Genomic DNA, 21308 nt, shown 5'->3' with positions numbered 1-21308 from the left:
TACAAGTTGGATCCGCAAAACATCCCATATGCTCAGATTCTAGGAGTGGAGGACAGAGTAATACCAAACTATGACAGACGAATGGGATTGATTTTAGCAGCACACGAGGGTCTGGGTTCTGCTCATGCAGAGGTCACTGTGACCATTTCTTTGCTAAAGCAGCATTATTGGTGGCCAGGTCTGTCGAAACAGACCAAGGACTACGTGCTTAAATGCGACATCTGTCAACAGATGAAAGGTTCTACCGTAGCACGCCCACTGCAAACACCACTACTAAAATCTGACAGACCTCTCACATGTGTCTATTGGGACCACTGCAGCCCCATACAATCAATTGGGGCTTACAAGTACATCTTGGTGGCAGTGGATTCATGCTCTTGATTCCTGTGGGTGCGCTCTGCTGACGCTCGAACCGTCATAAAAGATTTGCGAGTCTTCTTTATCGGGACATACGCAGTAGGCATTCTTCATTCTGACAGTGGCCCGGCTATTAGCTCGCGGGCTTACAAGGAAGCCATGGAAACTTTGGGGGTGCAACTTTGATACTCCTCACCTTATCATCCCAAGGGAAATTCGATAGTGGAGAGCTGGAACTTAAAGCAGTCTTTGACAGTTAGGGTATTAGGCTCGGGTGGGAGTTGGGTCAGTCACCTATATGGGGTCCACAGTGTACTTAATAACATGCCAAGAAAATCCGTGGGAGGTCGGACCTCATACGAACTCCTGTTCGGAATCAGAATGAGGGTACTTGAGCTCAACAATGTCAGCACAGTGGCGGACGAGAAGCAGTTTGACGTCTGTAATCATTTGGATGTCTTACTGGAACTGAATACATTCTGGGCTTCACAAAGCAAGGTCCAAGTAAAGACCGCCACCACTGAGGAAGCTGCACTGGCAAGACCATCTTGGATCCCACAGATCGGGGATCTTATCTGAGTAAAGATCGAGGACAAAAAAGAATTTGGACCATCATACCGATCACCAGTACCAGTCCTGGCCATTAAAGGAACCAGAACTGTACTTTTACCGCCCCTTGCCGGTAAAAAAGATAAAAGATTTGTCTCCATTGATCTGATCAAACCACATTATGTGGCAGATTCTCAACAGTAGGCCACCTGGGATCCTGCGAAACTATCATTCCCCTCTCACTTCGATTTAGGAGGTTCAGACCGAGTGGCTGATAACTTTTGATAACTCATCAACACCAACGAGTGAAGGAGTGACCATGTCTTACAAATGAATGGAATCAAGTCACAAATGAATCACAGATTTCAATTGGGCCAAACACCGACATTTATATCAACACCTCCGTTAACGACCAATTGACTGTTCAAAAACCTGCGGAGCTACCAAAAACAGAACAAACTGCATCTGGCTATTTCATCTACTTTGATGACTTCTCTTCAGATCCAAGTGAACGAGAGACACCACCAGCACCTGTTCCCTGCACACAGAAAATTCGAGACTTCTATTTTTTCATGGAGAAAACTTATCTTGTTTATCCATGGCTACAAATTTGGCTTGCAATTGGGGTACTGTTTTGCTCATTTATATTGGTTTAGCAGTTGTCTTTCTTATGATTTTAGATGGCCATTATCTGTGAGCGCTCTGCAGTAAATAATGTGAACTTGATGCTGAAACCACACACATCCTCTCATCGTGCACGAAGAAACTTGTCCTAAGTGAACATTACAGCAATTCCTGTTCCGAAAGGAATAGTATTGGATAAGGTAGCTTATGATGTGTATGGCCCTACTGAACTTTTATCAATTCCACATGTTCAGAAATTCCTTAAATTATTTTATCACCTCTAGTACAATCCCTGATGATTGGGACATTGAGACAGTACGTATAATGAGGTCTGATTTAGAAAAGTCGACTACATTTTCTGAAAAAGAATTGTATGATGATGCATCCAATTTTGACAATATGTTCTGTTATCAGCACTATGGTCATCATTTCTTGCACAGAGCAAGTATCCCATGAAATGTTTTTATGCACCACCAATGGGAACACTGCCCGACACCATCTAAAGGTAGTTCAAGTACTTTTGCACAGAAGCTCGCATATTTTTCAGGATTTAACACATCTAATCCAGTTTCATATTACTGCACCATCATCTGCACGGAAAAATATGTTAACTGATTCTAAGCTGATACACTCTGCGTCCTTTCTTTCCCAACTGTCTAAACAGGGTTTTGAATTCTGGAAAGACACAGTTGACACAAAATCAGTCTGGGCAACTAGGGAATGGCAGGTTTAGGGAACAGAGACATTATTTAGAGCTTGCCTTTATACCACATCAAATAATTTTCCTGAACAGAACTGTGCAACAAACATCCTGTCTTGGACTAGCCAGGATCAAGCATTTGAACACACCTTCTATTCTAACACCATCAGAATGGGTGGAAGAACGAAACATTACTTCTAAAGATGGGAACACTATGGGAGAGATCTTAGGAAATATTACATACAATTCATCGGGTACCGATTGGGAGGATTAAGTTTAACCTACTCCACATTACGTTAGGAACATGGAATTCAGGCAAAAACTCTGCCTCCGCCACCTAGTAGAGTTAGCTCTTGCACCCACATCCCTTTGGTAAAACAACTTTACTTTCACATGCTAAAAAGCATATATCCAATTCACAAAAGTGAGCTTTGAAACATAGGCAGTTAGAGAGGTGATGCCCATGGCTTTGCTTGGAGTGGTCCTTGGAGGATGGGATACCCACCGAATCGTTCAGAATGATATGCTCTTTGTGTTCAGGGTATCTGATTCGTCCTCCCCCTAGGTTAGGGGGGACCCCAATATCATCACTTTTGTGAGATGTCTATGCACTTTAGCATGTAAAGGTAGAGTTACTTGTTGCTTTACCAAAGGTGTGTGAGGCGGAATGGAGTTACGGAGCAGAGTTTCACTGAGTTTTTTCTCAACTCTGTGGAACACAGGTGACTTAGATGTCAGGGATTTCCTGTTAGGTCCCAAGAAACCACGGTGTAAACGCTTCATTTATACCATCTATAATAACATTTGGAAGATCTACCAACAAGAAGCAGCAGAGCGATTACGTGAAGTAAACCGGATTAACCTGGAAATAGCTCTGGCCATAGTAGATAACTTTCTGATAGGGGTGGGTAACCCAATAAACCCTTGCGGCTTGGGCAGTCAAAGTATTTAAAGGAAAAGTTGCCGGCAAGGGATTTGTTTGGTGCTTTGAGTTTCACAGTGTCATGAAATCTATATTTATTAGATCAATCAGCTGAATAAAACAGCAACTGTGCAACGTTTTGTCAATTCTTAAAGAGACCAATAGAGACTACCACACTAGCTCTATAAACAGTATAAGGACTTAAACTAATTAATGCTCACTTTTGTAGCTATATACAATATAAGATGTGTTAGATGAAAGAACAAAAGTAAAGCAACACGGGAAGGTTTGTTCTTGAAAAATTTTTGTTTATATTTGTATAGAAGTAAATTGTCAACAAATAAAGGGTACAAAATTAGTAGCGATTGCATATGTATCTTAAGTAAATGGAACTGAAAAAACAATCCATTAGTACAAAAGAAAACAATCCAGTCTACAGCAGAGTAGATAAAATTGACTTCTTTTAACAGATCATAAATAGAAAGTCAAAAACAAACAAAGGACTTGGATTGATGTGTCGACGTTTCGGTCTCAGTGGTGAAATCCAGAGACCATCATCAGGACAAGAAGTAAATGCAATGAAGATGACCCTTATAATGCATCATCAACATAGTGCTACTAATGGGCACACCTCGGCTGAGAGAGCTGAGTGGGCATTAATTCTTTTCTTTCAGATCAGCTTGGTTTGACTGTGTCTTACCTGTGTTTCGCTGACTCTTCTGCGGATTCGAATGAGTGTTGAACATCTGTCTGACACTTCTGACATTTGCGCCACCGGACATGGACGTGCTGTTGGACCCCTTGAAGGCCAACGTGTATCGTTGTCCCTAGTGTATTCCAATGTTGATGATGGCATTTATTAAGCCTCCAAAGGATGCTTCAGCTCCTGCTGGATTGAATATCAGCTCTGCAGCCCTGACACAGACTCCAACTACTTCCTCAGCGGCTAAATAGATGGTCACTCCATATAACACAACAAGGGCCGGTGGTGTAATAGTTGTTTCACGCCTGTTTAAGGAAAAAAAAAATACATCAACCCTCACATTCTATTGTGTGCAGACTATGGAAAAATTATCTACGAGCTCATCTCATTTACCCGCGCCACATACTGGGCCTAAGGATCAGATGTAGTCTCTTATCCTGTGACAGCACCTTCCGAATGGTCCTTCGCCCTGCAAGTTCAGCAGAACTTCTACTGATATTGACATTGTTATGTGTGCCTAGATCATGGTGTACATTGACATTGTTTTTACTGGTATAAACATTGTTCTGTGTGCATGGATTATGGCATACATTGACATTGTTTCTACCGGTATCCATACTGTTGCGCGATGTAGGAAAGTGCCCTTTTTTTGATGGCTACTCCCACTTTTTGCCTGACATCTGATGTAACCTAACTTTATGGGCCCTGGGTCCCTGTCTATCAGGTTCCCAGGGCCTGTTTTCTTTCCCAAGACTATACCTTTGTATCCATTATTGGCACATCCCTGGTCACAGGCAATTCCCTTGTAAAAGTTACCATGGGCACCAAGGGCAGGGTGACACAGGAGGGCCTCTGAGGGCTGCGGCACCTATTGTGTCACACTTAGAGGCCCTGCATGTTAACCCTCACACACTGCCACTGCAGGCTGCATGTTTTGGTGCAGAGAAAAGTGAAGAGTCAATGTGGCACACATCCCTGTGTGCCATGTCTTCAACCCACTGCTTATGGCCTAAGTAAGTCACCCCTCTAGCAGGGTGCACTAGTCCTACGGTGAGAGTACAGAGGCATGAGCCATGTACCCCTATAGTGTCCAAGCCATTCTTAGACATTGTAAGTGTAGTAAAGCCATAAAGAGTATATGGTCTGGGAGTTGTTCATTATTGTCTCCACAGCTCCATAATGGCGGTACTAAAACCTGGGAAGTTTGATTGCAAACTTCTCAGCACAATAAACCTACAATGATGTCGGTGTAGGATTTAATGTAAAATGCAGTCAAAGGGCATGCCCCCTGAACATCTAACAGCCCTATTGTGGTTCCTGAGGCGAGGAGAAGCACACATCTGAGTCCTCTCTATCTTGAAGATGAAGGGACTAAGCCAATAATGAAGAGGCTCATGCCTCCTCCCACTGGTGGGTGGAAAACTAGGGGGTGTATTCACTCCAAGGAAGCAGCCTGTTAGTCCCGACCTGTACACCCCTTTATCGGCAACCCTAAACCCTGCCTCCTCAGATTTGAGGAAGAAAGAAGGATGAAGAGGATTCATATAACTGGGGCAAATCTTGCTTCTTCCCGATTACGGATGCCGTGACGCGCTTCCCCCTGGACTACCCATTACAATGGTGCGACGAACACTTACGCTACTTGGGCATCAAAATCACCAGAGACAGGGACGAGCTCATGCGTCTTAATTATGGTGTAGCAGTCTCACGCCTTACGGATAAAATTGACCGTTGGATTACACTCCCGCTCTCTATGGCTGGGAGGGCCTCGCTGATCAAAATGGTGGTTTTGCCACAACTATTGTACCTATTCCTGCATATTCCCTATTACCCTGGGAGACATTTCTTTACCACCCTCAAATCCGAACTGTGCAGATTGGTATGGGGAGGGAAAAGAGCTAGACTGAAGTGGTCCACACTTACTAAACCTTATGCAGCGGGTGGGTTTGGAATTCCTGATTTCGAACTTTATTATCTTAGTGCCCAGGCACACCACCTATATTACTGGATTAGACAGCCTAGGTACATGCCGCAAGTTGCGGCAGAACATTGGTTGTTACACCCTATTCCGATAGAGGGTGCAGTCTATGTGAACCTGAACGCTCGAGAACGCACACATACCACTGTTAATGCCACAATTACAGGGTGGCAATGCATAACGTGCATGTTCGATCTCCCCCTGCTCTATTCGCCGCTGCTTCCTCTGGCCTACCATCCAGATATGCCGCTGCTACAAGACACTATCTTCCATAGGCTGCAGCGCAGACTGTCCATTCCACTATGGGGAAACCTCTACACGAATGGGTGTTCAGGGAATTCAACGACTTGTTCAAAGATGCACAACATACTCCATTAGATAGCTTTCTGTACATTAGACTCAAACAGGGACTGAGGGCGCTTCACACTGACTTTCCTAATGAACCCCCTTTGCTTCCACCGCTTCATGCTGTATTGCGACAACCCTCACCCAGGCGACTGGTCTCGCTCATTTACCGAATTGTGCACACTAGACCTATGCCTCTGGACTCGCCATCCCGTACTAAATGGGAGATGGACATGGGCTTACCCATGACGGACGACCAGTGGGAGTATTGCTGCTCACAAACCGAACGTGTGTCGGCAAGCAGTCGTTTTAGGATAAAACATTAAAAGTATCTTCATAGATTATATTGTACCCCGGCTGGCATGCACAGATGCCAACTGCGTGACAACGACCACTGTGATAGATGCCACGCACCGCAGGCTGATTTCTTGCATTTGGCCTGGGACTGCCCCACCGTCTCCGAGTACTGGACACAGATCTTTGCAGCCCTTACCCAGATAATCAATGCATACCTTGCCGCTACCCCATTGACCGCATTATTGAGCTATGTTTAGCATGTCTCCACAGCGCATCGCAAATTCGTAGCCCTAGCTCTGCTGGTGCCAAGCGCCGCATCGCCTGCAGATGAGGGAGGGGAAGAGCGCCTAAATTCAAGGACTGGCTTACAGACATGATCCACTGTCAAGAACACCTCAACATTTATGCAGAACTTCTCCCTACCAATTCATGACCCGGAGACATATGGGCGCCATTTGCAGCTTATCTGTTGTCTCGCACAGAGGTAAATGATCGACCTCTTGCTAACACGCCATTATAAGTGCTTTTTAGGTACACTGAGTCATTAGAATGATCTTCCTACGAGCTGCTTCCTGACCGACACTTTCACTATATAGCTAGCCCCCGTCTGATTATAACACGCACAGAAGGCCCCTAGTCACCCTCTTCCGTCCTTTTTGTACTCTCATGTTTGTCTTACATTATGTTTACATGTACAATAATATGAGGATTATTGTGATGCATCCTTTAGCTATTATTTGTGGATTGCTGACTTTTCATGGCCCGAGCTCACAAGAGAACCACTGTACCTATTGCATCTTTTCTCGATTTGTTATGGGTTACATAATGCACAAGTGTATTTCAATAATGCTTAAATGTTAAGACGCGGCCGGCCCTACGAGGTTGTAGGCGACTTGCCGTGTTAGATGCCTCATACTACTGCACAGTAGCTGCTGATGATACATTCAGTTTCGAAACGCTTCCGGCCACAAAGTGGTTGTAGGCATGGAGCTGTGTAACCCACTTAATTTCCCAATAAAATGTTTTAAAAAAAAAAAAAGACACAAGAAGAAGAGGACCCCAAATGCCTTGGCCACACCTGTACCAGCCAGGCCCATCTGTGACATGCCTACAGCAAGACCCCCAATGAGTCCAGCAGCCAGCAACCCCAAGAACCCCGAGCACCTGTCCTGCGACCTTCCCACAGACTCTGTCTCCTGTGCGCACCGGATTTTCTAACCAAAGACTCACCTCTAGAATCCGGATCCAGTACCCCCGCCCCCACCCCCTGATTCTGCATCACTCTGCCATTGATGCCCATGGGCGAGTTCAAGTGGCCCAACACTCAAAGGAAGTCTCCCCAGCGATCCTGACCTGGGATCTGGTGAATCCCAACTTCCCTCAAGACTTCCGATGATGCCTGCAGCCTCAATCTGAAGGGTCTCTCCGACCGCGATAGTAGCTGGTAAGAAAAACCCGATGTCAGAAGACACCGCTGCACCCGATGCCCCGCGGCCTTGGGCGGCCCAACCAACGGTGTCCAGGCATCCCCTAAGATCCCAACTTACCTCTCCAACTGGTGGTCCCATTCAGGCAGTCTCCCTGTCAGAGCCTACTGCATCTTTTCAAAACCAAAGTTCTCCATTGGAAAGCACAGGGTCCCCTACGTCCGTTTTGCACCTGGTCTCCCGAGTGCTTCTGGTGGTGCAGTTCCTGTGCTGGTCATTGGCCCCTGCAGTGCTGACCTTAACCCCAGGAGGCCACTCCCACAACCGAGTGGCCTGCTTGTCAGCAGTCGCACCCTAGGGCTCCCTTAGCCCAATTGGCTGACATTGGGCCCCTGCACTCTGCACCTGGCCGCCCCAGTGCCGCTGGTGGTGCCACTTGAGTGCCCATCTAGACCTTGGGGAACCTTGGTCCTAACCCCCAAAGCTCACCCTCGTGAGGCGAATACTTATCTCCAAAACCCGTAACCATTTTTCTCCGGTAGGAACCCATGTTAAAAGATTTTGGGCCCAAAATTGTTTTAAGTGTTGAACTGTGAATGTATGGAGAAAAGTGAACTCAATTGCAAAGTATAAAAAGTAATAATTACCTTGTATGTAGGGATTCCAGGGTGGGGTATAAGGCCTACCACCCCCAGTATTCAAAGTAACTGAAAAGTAATGTGAAAGAACTTATGAACTGCATTTAAAAGTAATACAAAACTGTTAGAATTGGGGGTCTCTAGTTGGCACAGGTAGGTACTTGTGACAAATAGGGACCCTCTCTTCTAGTCAGAGTAAGGGGGTACACTCCTAGAATAACCCCTGCTCACCCCCTTGGTAGCTTGGCACGAGAAGACAGGCTTATCTCAGAGGAAGGTGTAAAGCATTTGTGACCACATACAGTAATCAAGTGACAACACTACAAATGGACAGCACACTGGTTGTATAGTTATAAAAGTACGTATATTTTATATAGAGTTAACACAAGACCAATAAATGACAAAAATAATCCACAGTACTATTAAAATTCAAGAGTTCGGGTTAAAAAGCTAAAATCAAGGCTCTGTGTGAGTCGGTAGCCCTGTCTGGCTACAGCGTTGTTGAAATAACACAGAGTCTAACAAATCCAGCGGATCGCGTCGGTCCGGGCCCACTCATATGTCGACAGACTCAGTCACAGTACCTTTTATTTGATGAGGTGGGCACGGACGTGCGAGTCGGTTCCGGGGTTCGTCGCGGTGCAGAAAGAAAAGCGTCACAGGGTGCGTTGTCCCTTGATGCGGTGCAGGCAGCGGCCCGTTGACAGAGTCGGTAGATCCAAGGCATGCGTTGCAGGGCGAGACAGTGCTTCCTTGCGGTGCTCCCAGTTTGCCGTGCGGCGACAGAGCCGGAGTTCGGGAGCTGGCGTCGATCAGTCCGGACAGCGGTGCGAGTCGGGAGGTGCGTCGCTAAGCATGCGAGGCGGTGCCCAACTCTGTTGCGTTCACAGGACTCCTAGTCAGCAGCAGTGACCGCGTCGGTCAGACCAGTACGAGTCGATGTAGTGAGGCGTTGCACATCGCGGTGTCCCCCAGTTGTGTTGTAGGCAACGGCTCGTTGACAGGGTCAGGACGGAGTCGGTAAGCTCAGAGCTTGCGTTGTTCGAGGCTGACGTTGTTCGATGCGGTGCCTACAGGACACCGGGCCGGTCCTGAGAGTCGGTCACAGCTCCCTGCCTCTGTAGCCACTGAAATAGCGTTTCTAGCAGCAATCCACAAAGGCTGGTGAAGTCTACTGGCCCTGAGACTTCGGTCATAGGGCAAGCTCTCTTCCAAGCCCTTGGAAATCTTTTCACAAGTTAAAAGTAAAGTACACAAAGTTCTTTCTCCTTCCTTTGGCAGTCAGGCAACCACTGCAGGCCAATCCCCCAAGCATCACTTCAGCTTGGTAATAGTCTCTCCACAATTTCTCTTCAGGTTCCTCTCCTCAGCAAAGGTTTCTTCTTGTACTCCAAAAGTGATCTAATTTCTTGGGATCAGGGTCCCAATATTTATACCCCAAAATCCTTTGTTCTCTGAGGGGAGAGGGGCCCGTGCCCAGTCCAAACCAGTTCTGAAGCACTCTGTTTACCAGATTTCTCCTTTCCTTTCACAGTGCAGGGCAGGCAGATCAGACGCCCCACAGGAGGTGGAGCCAGCATTGTGGAAGGCAAGTACAGTCCTGGAGCACTTTGTTGTCAGTCTTCCTTCTCTTCTTTTAGTGTGCAGGGCAGAGACATCAGCTACACCCCAGGAGGTGGAGCCAGCATTGTGGAAGGCAGGCACAGCCCTATTCAAGGTTCAGGTGCAACTCCTCCCTCCCATCTAGATGCAGATCTCTCTATTCACCACTGGGCAAACTCATTCTGTCTCTTGGAATCCCCCAGCCCTGTCACTCACAAAACCAGACAAAGGAATACACAACCTCACAGAGGCAGGCTTGAAAGGGTAGGCAAGCAAATACCTACTTTCTAAAAGAGGTATTTGCAAACACAAAATGTTAAAACCCACTTTACTAAAAGATGTATTTTAATATTCTGAGTCCAGGCATACTAAACTCGAATTTCCACCATGTTCTCTGAGTCAGTTAGTATTATAAAATGTAATAATTCTAACAGCTCATTGGGGCCTATGGAGAACAGGTAGCGATGGAATAGTGAAAAATGAAAATGGCTGTAATTCACTATTAGGACATGCCACACACATCAGGCCTTGTCCTACCTTATACTTACGTTGCACATTGCCCTTGGGCCTACCATAGGGGTGACTAATATGAAGAAAAGGGAAGGTTTAGGGACTGGCAAATGGGTACACTTGCCCAGTCAGCATGACAGTACCAGACTGCATGCAGGCTCTGCAATGGCAGACCTTAGACACATTTTACAAGGCTGCTTCTGTGGGTGGCACAACCAGTGCTGCAAGCCCACGAGCAGCATTTGGATTTACATGCCCTGGGCACACTCAGTGCACTAGACTAGGGTCTGACAAGTAAACCAAATAGTCAATCATGGAATCACTAATTAATACATTCATTCACAGTAGGGAGCACTTGCAGTGTGGCACTGGACAGCAGTGGCACAGTGCCCAAAGCATCTAACACAAGTAAAACTCATGAGGCAACAGCAAAAATGGAAGGGAGACCCACGCCAATGGTGCCAGGTCTAACAAAACCTGTAACAATTGTAATTGTAATTTCAAGCACAACTGCATTACCTTGAACAGACTTGCATTCTGAAAGTATATATTACTCACCTGTGGCAAGTCCTGCTTTGTTCTAAAATAAAATATAAGTATACCTTTTTAATGTTTACCTAATTGATCTGGATTCTGTCTCTGAGTGTGTGTATCAGTCCTTGACTGAGTGAATACAATAAATGCTTAACACACCCTCTGGAGAAGCCTAACTGCTCGACCACAAAGAGAGCTGTTACTACTTATTTAATTTAGCCTCTGCTATACCTCTGGGTACTCCCTGGACTCTGTGTACACTATACCTCGTTTTGGTATAGTATATAAAGAGCCAGCTTCCTACACACAGGCATACATTATGGCATATATTGACATTGCATTTATTGGGATTTCCGTTGTCTGGCTTACACATATCATGGTATACCTCAACATTGTATTTACGCATCCTAGAAGACTGTGGTGGGATAGTAGTGTCCCCTGGGAGGCTACAAAGCAGTGAGTATACCATGGACTGTGGTATAATATGTCTCCACCTGAGGGTAGAAGTAGATTTACTGGATAATAGGCCTTCTTTTTACCATGCAGCCGACATCTCCCGTGCTAGATTGTTCTCTTAGTGCCAGGATGCCCGTAGGGTTACAGTGCGCTCTATGAATGTTTTATAATAATAATAACAATAATAATAATAATATAATAATAATAATAATAATAGTAGTGCCCCTGGAAGGCTATAAAGCAGTGAGTATACAGTGGACTGTGGTTTGTTAGTAGTGTCCCTGAGAGGCTACAAAGCAGTGAGTATACCGTGGACTGTGGTTTGTTAGTAGTGTCCGTGGGAGGCTGCAAAGCAGTGAGTATACCTTGGACTGCGTGTGATAGTAGTGTCCCTGAGAGGCTACAAAGCAGTGAGTATACCATGGACTGTGGTTTGTTAGTAGTGTCCGTGGGAGGCTACAAAGCAGTGAGTATACCGTGGACTGCGTGTGATAGTAGTGTCCCTGAGAGGCTACAAAGCAGAGAGTATACCATGGACTGTGGTTTGTTAGTAGTGTCCCTGAGAGGCTACCAAGCAGTGAGTATACCATGGACTGTGGTTTGTTAGTAGTGTCCCTGAGAGGCTACAAAGCAGTGAGTATACCGTGGACTGTGGTTTGTTAGTAGTGTCCCTGAGAGGCTACAAAGCAGTGAGTATACCTTGGACTGTGGTTTGTTAGTAGTGTCCCTGAGAGGCTACAAAGCAGTGAGTATACCGTGGACTGGGGTTTGTTAGTAGTGTCCGTGGGTGGCTACAAAGCAGTGAGTATACCGTGGACTGCGTGTGATAGTAGTGTCCCTGAGAGGCTACGAAGCAGTGAGTATACCATGGACTGTGGTTTGTTAGTAGTGTCCGTGGGAGGCTACAAAGCAGTGAGTATACCGTGGACTGCGTGTGATAGTAGTGTCCTTGAGAGGCTACAAAGCAGAGAGTATACCATGGACTGTGGTTTGTTAGTAGTGTCCGTGGGAGGCTACAAAGCAGTGAGTATACCGTGGACTGTTGTTTGTTAGTAGTGTCCCTGAGAGGCTACAAAGCAGTGAATATACCGTGGACTGTGGTTTGTTAGTAGTGTCCGTGGGAGGCTACAAAGCAGTGAGTATACCGTGGACTGCGTGTGATAGTAGTGTCCCTGGGAGGCTACAAAGCAGTGAGTATACCATGGACTGAAGTTTGTTAGTAGTGTCCGTGGGAGGCTACAAAGCAGTGAGTATACAGTGGACTGCGTGTGATAGTAGTGTCCCTTAGAGGCTACAAAGCAGAGAGTATACCGTGGACTGTGATTTGTTAGTAGTGTCCGTGGAAGGCTACAAAGCAGTGAGTATACCGTGGACTGCGTGTGATAGTAGTGTCCCTGAGAGGCTACAAAGCAGTGAGTATACCGTGGACTGCAGTGTGATAGTAGTGTCCCTGAGAGGCTACAAATCAGAGAGTATACCATGGACTGTGGTTTGTTAGTAGTGTCCGTGGGAGGCTACAAAGCAGTGAGTATACCGTGGACTGCGGTGTGATAGTAGTGTCCCTCGAAAGCTACAGAGCAGTGAGTATACCGTGGACTGTGGTCTAATAGTAGTGTCCCTTAGAGGCTACAAAGCAGTGAGTATACCGTGGACTGCGGTGTGATAGTAGTGTCCCTGAGAGGCTACAAAGAAGAGAGTATACCATGGACTGTGGTTTGTTAGTAGTGTCCCTGGGAGGCTACAAAGCAGTGAGTATACCGTGGACTGCGGTGTGATAGTAGTGTTCCTGAGAGGCTACAAAGCAGTGAGTATACCATGGACTGTGGTTTGTTAGTAGTGTCCGTGGGAGGCTACAAAGCAGTGAGTATACCGTGGACTGCGGTGTGATAGTAGTGTCCCTGAGAGGCTACAAAGCAGAGAGTATACCATGGACTGTGGTTTGTTAGTAGTGTCCGTGGGAGGCTACAAAGCAGTGAGTATACCGTGGACTGCGGTGTGATAGTAGTGTCCCTGAGAGGCTACAAAGCAGTGAGTATACCATGGACTGTGGTTTGTTAGTAGTGTCCGTGGGAGGCTACAAAGCAGTGAGTATACCGTGGACTGCGGTGTGATAGTAGTGTCCCTGAGAGGCTACAAAGCAGAGAGTATACCATGGACTGTGGTTTGTTAGTAGTGTCCGTGGGAGGCTACAAAGCAGTGAGTATACCGTGGACTGCGGTGTGATAGTAGTGTCCCTGGAAAGCTACACAGCAGTGAGTATACTGTGGACTGTGGTGTGATAGTAGTGTCCCTGGAGGCTACAAAGCAGCGAGTACACAGTGGACTGCGGTGTGATAGAAGTGTCCCTGGAGGCTACAAAGCAGTGAGTATACCGTGGACTGCGTGTGATAGTAGTGTCCCTGGAAGGCCACAAAGCAGTGAGTATACCGTGGACTGTGGTGTGATAGTAGTGTCCCTGGAAGGCTTCAAAGCAGTGAGTATACCGTGGGCTGTGGTGTAATAGTAGTGTCCCTGGAAGGCAACAAAGCAGTGGGTGTACCATGGACTGCGGTGTGATAGTAGTGTCCCTGGGAGGCTACAAAGCAGTGAGTATAACGTGGACTGCGTGTGATAGTATTGTCCCTGGAAGGCTACAAAGCAGTGAGTGTACCATGGACTGTGGTGTGATAGTAGTGTTCTTGGGTGGTTACAAAGCAGTGAGTATACTATGGACTGCGGTGTGATAGTAGTGTCCCTGGAAGGCTATAAATCAGTGATTATACCGTGTATTGTGGTGTGATAGTAGTGTCCCTAGAAGGCTACAAAGCATTGATTGTACTGTGGATTGTGGTGTGATAGTAGTGTCCCTAGAAAGCTACAGAGCAGTGAGTATACCGTGGACTGCGGTGTGATAGCAGTGTTCCCTGGAAGGCTACAAATCAGTGATTGTACCGTGGATTGTGGTGTGATAGTAGTGTCTCCTGGAAGGCTTCAAAACAATGAGTATACCGTGGACTGAGGTGTGATAGTAGTGTCTCCTGGGAGGCTATAAAGCAGTGAGTATACCATGGATTGTGGTGTGATAGTAGTGTCCCTAGAAGGCTACAGGGCAGTGAGTATACCATGGACTGCGTGTGATAGTAGTGTCTCCTGGAAGGCTACAAAGCATTGATTGTACTGTGGACTGTGGTGTGATAGTAATGTTCCTGGGAGGCTACAAAGCAGTGAGTATACCATGGACTGTGGTGTGATAGTAGTGTCCCTGGGTGGTTACAAAGCAGTGAGTATACCGTGGACTGATGTGTGATAGTAGTGTTCCCTGGAAGGCTACAATGCAGTGATCATACCGTGGATTGTGGTGTGATAGTACTGTCCCTGAAAGGCTACAAAGCAGTGAGTATACCATGGACTGTGGTTTGTTAGTCGTGTCCGTGGGAGGCTACAAAGCAGTGAGTATACCGTGGACTGCGGTGTGATAGTAGTGTCCCTGAGAACCTACAAAGCAGAGAGTATACCATGGACTGTGGTTTGTTAGTAGTGTCCGTGGGATGCTACAAAGCAGTGAGTATACCATGGACTGTGGTTTGTTAGTAGTGTCCCTGGGAGGCTACAAAGCAGTGAGTATAACGTGCACTGCGTTTGATAGTAGTGTTCCCTGGAAGGCTACAATGCAGTGAGTATACCGTGGACTGCGGTGTGATAGTAGTGTCCCTGAGAGGCTACAAAGCAGAGAGTATACCATGGACTGTGGTTTCTTAGTAGTGTCCCTGGGAGGCTACAAAGCAGTGAGTATACCGTGGACTGCGGTGTGATAGTAGTGTCCCTGAGAGGCTACAAAGCAGAGAGTATACCATGGACTGTGGTTTGTTAGTAGTGTCCCTGGGAGGCTACAAAGCAGTGAGTATAACGTGCACTGCGTGTGATAGTAGTGTCCCTGGGAGGCTAAAAAGCAGTGAGTATACCGTGGACTGCAGTGTGATAGTAGTGTCCCTGAGAGGCTACAAAGCAGTGAGTATACAGTGGACTGCGGTGTGATAGTAGTGTCCCTGAGAGGCTACAAAGCAGTGAGTATACAGTGGACTGCGGTGTGATAGTAGTGTCCCTGAGAGGCTACAAAGCAGTGAGTATACCATGGACTGTGGTTTGTTAGTAGTGTCCCTGGGAGGCTACAAAGCAGTGAGTATACCGTGGACTGCGGTGCGATAGTAGTGTCACTGAGAGGCTACAAAGCAGAGAGTATACCATGGACTGTGGTTTGTTAGTAGTGTCCGTGGGAGGCTACAAAGCAGTAGTATACCGTGGACTGCGGTGTGATAGTAGTGTCCCTGAGAGGCTACAAAGCAGAGAGTATACCATGGACTGTGGTTTGTTAGTAGTGTCCCTGGGAGGCTACAAAGCAGTGAGTATACCGTGGACTGCGGTGTGATAGTAGTGTCCCTGAGAGGCTACAAAGCAGTGATTATACCATGGACTGTGGTTTGTTAGTAGTGTCCGTGGGTGGCTACAAAGCAGTGAGTATACCGTGGACTGCGGTGTGATAGTAGTGTCCCTGAGAGGCTACAAAGCAGTGAGTATACCGTGGACTGTGGTGTGATAGTAGTGTCCCTGAGGGGCTACAAAGCAGAGAGTATACCATGGACTGTGGTTTGTTAGTAGTGTCCGTGGGAGGCTACAAAGCAGTTAGTATACTGTGGACTGCGGTGTGATAGTAGTGTCCCTGAGAGGCTACAAAGCAGAGAGTGTACCATGGACTGTGGTTTGTTAGTAGTGTCCCTGAGAGGCTACAAAGCAGAGAGTATACCATGGACTGTGGTTTGTTAGTAGTGTCCCTGGGAGGCTACAAAGCAGTGAGTATAACGTGGACTGCGTGTGATAGTAGTGTCCCTGGGAGGCTACAAAGCAGTGAGTATACCGTGGACTGCGGTGTGATAGTAGTGTCCCTGAGAGGCTACAAAGCAGTGAGTATACCGTGGACTGCAGTGTGATAGTAGTGTACCTGAGAGGCTACAAAGCAGTGAGTATACCATGGACTGTGGTTTGTTAGTAGTGTCCCTGGGAGGCTACAAAGCAGTGAGTATAACGTGGACTACGTGTGATAGTAGTGTCCCTGGAGGCTACAGAGCAGAGAGTATACAGTGGACTGTGGTGTGATAGTAGTGTCACTGAGAGGCTACAAAGCAGTGAGTATACCATAGACTGTGCTTGGTTAGTAGTGTCCCTGGGAGGCTACAAAGCAGTGAGTATAACATGGACTGCGTGTGATAGTAGTGTCCCTGGGAGGCTACAAAGCAGTGAGTATACCGTGGACTGCGGTGTGATAGTAGTGTCCCTGAGAGGCTACAAAGCAGTGAGTATACCGCGGACTGCGGTGTGATAGTAGTGTTCCTGGAAGGCTACAGAGCAGAGAGTATATCGTGGACTGCGGTGTGATAGTAGTGTCCCTGGAAAGCTACAGAGCAGTGAGTATACCGTGGACTGTGGTGTGATAGTAGTGTCCCTGAGAGGCTACAAAGCAGTGAGTATACCGTGGACTGCGGTGTGATAGTAGTGTCCCTGAGAGGCTACAAAGCAGTGAGTATACCGTGGACTGTGGTGTGATAGTAGTGTCCCTGGAAGGCTACAAAGCAGTGAGTATACCGTGGACTGCGGTGTGATAGTAGTGTCCCCTGGAAGGCTACAAAGCAGTGAGTATACCGTGGACTGCGGTGTGATAGTAGTGTCCCTGGAAAGCTACAGAGCAGTGAGTATACCGTGGACTGTGGTGTGATAGTAGTGTCCCTGAGAGGCTACAAAGCAGTGAGTATACCGTGGACTGCGGTGTGATAGTAGTGTCCCTGAGAGGCTACAAAGCAGTGAGTATACCGTGGACTACGGTGTGATAGTAGTGTCCCCTGGAAGGCTACAAAGCAGTGAGTATACCGTGGACTGCGGTGTGATAGTAGTGTCCCTGGAAGGCCACAAAGCAGTGAGTGTACCATGGACTGTTGCGTGAAATTAGTGTCCCTGGAAGGCTACAAAGCAGTGAGTATACGGTGGACTGCGGTGTGATAGTAGTGTCCCTGGAGGCTACAAAGCAGCGAGTATACCCTGGACTGCTTTTGATAGTAGTGTCTCTGGAAGGCTACAAATCAGTGATTATACCGTGAATTGTGGTGTAATAGTAGTGTCACCTGAACGGCTACAAATCAGTGAGTATACCGTGGACTGTGGTGTGATAGTAGTTTCCCTGGAAGGCTACAAAGCAGTGAGTATACCGTGGACTGCGGTGTGATAGTAGTGTCCCTGGAGGCTACAAAGCAGTGAGTATACCGTGGACTGCGGTGTGATAGTAGTGTCCGTGGGAGGCTACAAAGCAGTGAGTATAACGTGGACTGCGGTGTGATAGTAGTGTCCCTGGAGGCTACAAAGCATTGAGTATACCGTGGACTGTGGTGTGATAGTAGTGTCCCTGGAGGCTACAAAGCAGTGAGTATACCGTGGACTGCGGTGTGATAGTAGTGTCCCTGGAGGCTACAAAGCAGTGAGTATACCGTGGACTGCGGTGTGATAGTAGTGTCCCTGGAGGCTACAAAGCAGTGAGTATACCGTGGACTGCGGTGTGATAGTAGTGTCCGTGGGAGGCTACAAAGCAGTGAGTATACCATGGACTGTGGTTTGTTAGTAGTGTCCGTGGGAGGCTACAAAGCAGTGAGTATACCGTGGACTGCGGTGTGATAGTAGTGTCCCTGAGAGGCTACAAAGCAGAGAGTATACCATGGACTGTGGTTTGTTAGTAATGTCCGTGGGAGGCTACAAAGCAGTAAGTATACCGTGGACTGCGGTGTGATAGTAGTGTCCCTGGAGGCTACAAAGCAGTGAGTATACCGTGGACTGCGGTGTGATAGTAGTGTCCGTGGGAGGCTACAAAGCAGTGAGTATACCGTGGACTGCGGTGTGATAGTAGTGTCCCTGGAGGCTACAAAGCAGTGAGTATACCGTGGACTGCGGTGTGATAGTAGTGTCCCTGGAGGCTACAAAGCAGTGAGTATACCGTGGACTGCATTGTGATAGTAGTGTCCCTGGAGGCTACAAAGCAGTGAGTATACCGTGGACTGCGGTGTGATAGTAGTGTCCGTGGGAGGCTACAAAGCAGTGAGTATACCATGGACTGCGGTTTGTTAGTAGTGTCCGTGGGAGGCTACAAAGCAGTGAGTATACCGTGGACTGCGGTGTGATAGTAGTGTCCCTGAGAGGCTACAAAGCAGAGAGTATACCATGGACTGTGGTTTGTTAGTAGTGTCCGTGGGAGGCTACAAAGCAGTGAGTATACCGTGGACTGCGGTGTGATAGTAGTGTCCCTGGAAAGCTACACAGCAGTGAGTATACTGTGGACTGCGGTGTGATAGTAGTGTCCCTGGAGGCTACAAAGCAGCGAGTATACCGTGGACTGCGGTGTGATAGAAGTGTCCCTGGCGGCTACAAAGCAGTGAGTATACCGTGGACTGCGTGTGATAGTAGTGTCCCTGGAAGGCCACAAAGCAGTGAGTATACCGTGGACTGTGGTGTGATAGTAGTGTCCCTGGAAGGCTACAAAGCAGTGAGTACACCGTGGACTGTGGTGTAATAGTAGTGTCCCTGGAAGGCAACAAAGCAGTGGGTGTACCATGGACTGCAGTGTGATAGTAGTGTCCCTGGGAGGCTACAAAGCAGTGAGTATAACGTGGACTGCGTGTGATAGTAGTGTCCCTGGAAGGCTACAAAGCAGTGAGTGTACCATGGACTGTGGTGTGATAGTAGTGTTCTTGGGTGGTTACAAAGCAGTGAGTATACTATGGACTGCGGTGTGATAGTAGTGTCCCTGGAAGGCTCTAAATCAGTGATTATACCGTGTATTGTGGTGTGATAGTAGTGTCCCTAGAAGGCTACAAAGCATTGATTGTACTGTGGATTGTGGTGTGATAGTAGTGTCCCTAGAAAGCTACAGAGCAGTGAGTATACCGTGGACTGCGGTGTGATAGCAGTGTTCCCTGGAAGGCTACAAATCAGTGATTGTACCGTGGATTGTGGTGTGATAGTAGTGTCTCCTGGGAGGCTATAAAGCAGTGAGTATACCATGGATTGTGGTGTGATAGTAGTGTCCCTAGAAGGCTACAGAGCAGTGAGTATACCGTGGACTGCGTGTGATAGTAGTGTCTCCTGGAAGGCTACAAAGCATTGATTGTACTGTGGACTGTGGTGTGATAGTAATGTTCCTGGGAGGCTACAAAGCAGTGAGTATACCATGGACTGTGGTGTGATAGTAGTGTCCCTGGGTGGTTACAAAGCAGTGAGTATACCGTGGACTGATGTGTGATAGTAGTGTTCCCTGGAAGGCTACAATGCAGTGATCATACCGTGGATTGTGGTGTGATAGTACTGTCCCTGGAAGGCAACAAAGCAGTGAGTATACCGTGGAGTGTGGTGTTATAGTAGTGTCCCTGGAAGGCTACAAAGCAGTAAGTTTATCGTGGACTGCCGTGTGATAGTAGTGTTCCTGGAAGGCTAAAAAGCAGTAACTATACCGTGGACTGTGGTGTGATAGTAGTGTCCCTGGAAGGCTACAGAGCAGTGAGTATACCGTGGACTGCGCCGTGATAGTAGTGTCCCTGGAAGGCTATAAATCAGTGATTATACCGTGGACTGTGGTGTGATAGTAGTGTGCCTGGAAGGCAACAAAGCAGTGAGTATACCGTGGACTGCAGTGTGATAGTAGTGTCCCTGGAGGGCTACAAAGCAGTGAGTATACCTTGGACTGCGGTGTGATAGTACTGTCCCTGGAGGGCTACAAAGCAGTGAGTATACCGTGGACTGGGGTGTGATAGTATTGTCCCTGGAGGGCTACAAAGCAGTGAGTATACCGTGGACTGCGGTGTGATAGTAGTGTCCCTGGAAGGCTACAGAGCAGTGAGTATACCGTGGACTGCGGTGTGATAGTAGTGTCCCTGGAAGGCTATAAATCAGTGATTATACCGTGGACTGCCGTGTGATAGTAGTGTTCCTGGAAGGCTAAAAATCAGTAACTATACCGTGGACTGTGGTGTGATAGTAGTGTCCCTGGAAGGCTATAAATCAGTGATTATACCCTGGACTGCGGTGTGATAGTAGTGTCCCTGGAAGGCTATAAATCAGTGATCATACCGTGGACTGCGGTGTGATAGTAGTGTCCCTGGAGGGTTACAAAGCAGTGAGTATACCGTGGACTGCAGTGTGATAGTAGTGTCCCTGGGAGGCTACAAAGCAGTGAGTATACCGTGGACTGCGGTGTGATAGTAGTGTCCCTGGGAGGCTATAAATCAGTGATTATACCCTGGACTGCGGTGTGATAGTAGTGTCCCTGGAAGGCTATAAATCAGTGATTATACCCTGGACTGCGGTGTGATAGTAGTGTCCCTGGAAGGCTATAAATCAGTGATCATACCGTGGACTGTGGTGTGATAGTAGTGTCCCTGGAGGGTTACAAAGCAGTGAGTATACCGTGGACTGCAGTGTGATAGTAGTGTCCCTGGGAGGCTACAAAGCAGTGAGTATACCGTGGACTGCGGTGTGATAGTAGTGTCCCTGGGAGGCTACAAAGCAGTTAGTATACCGTGGACTGTGGTGTGATAGTAGTGTCCCTGAGAGGCTACAAAGCAGTGAGTATACCGTGGACTGTGGTGTGATAGTAGTGTC

At 47.4% G+C, this 21308-nt stretch overlaps 1 protein-coding gene across 1 annotated transcript in view; it reads left to right on the top strand.

Moving 5' to 3' along the window:
* Positions 1–21308, top strand: part of LOC147710016 (class I histocompatibility antigen, Gogo-C*0203 alpha chain-like) — a 267300-nt gene that overhangs the window by 159184 nt on the left and 86808 nt on the right. The gene's annotated exons all lie outside the window — the stretch shown is intronic.

Source organism: Lissotriton vulgaris, chromosome 5 (genome assembly GCF_964263255.1).
Source record: "Lissotriton vulgaris chromosome 5, aLisVul1.2, whole genome shotgun sequence".
In the NCBI taxonomy this organism is placed as follows: Eukaryota; Metazoa; Chordata; class Amphibia; order Caudata; family Salamandridae; genus Lissotriton; species Lissotriton vulgaris.
Note: the sequence above shows the minus strand (reverse complement) of the source record. Positions and strands in the feature narration are given on the sequence as shown.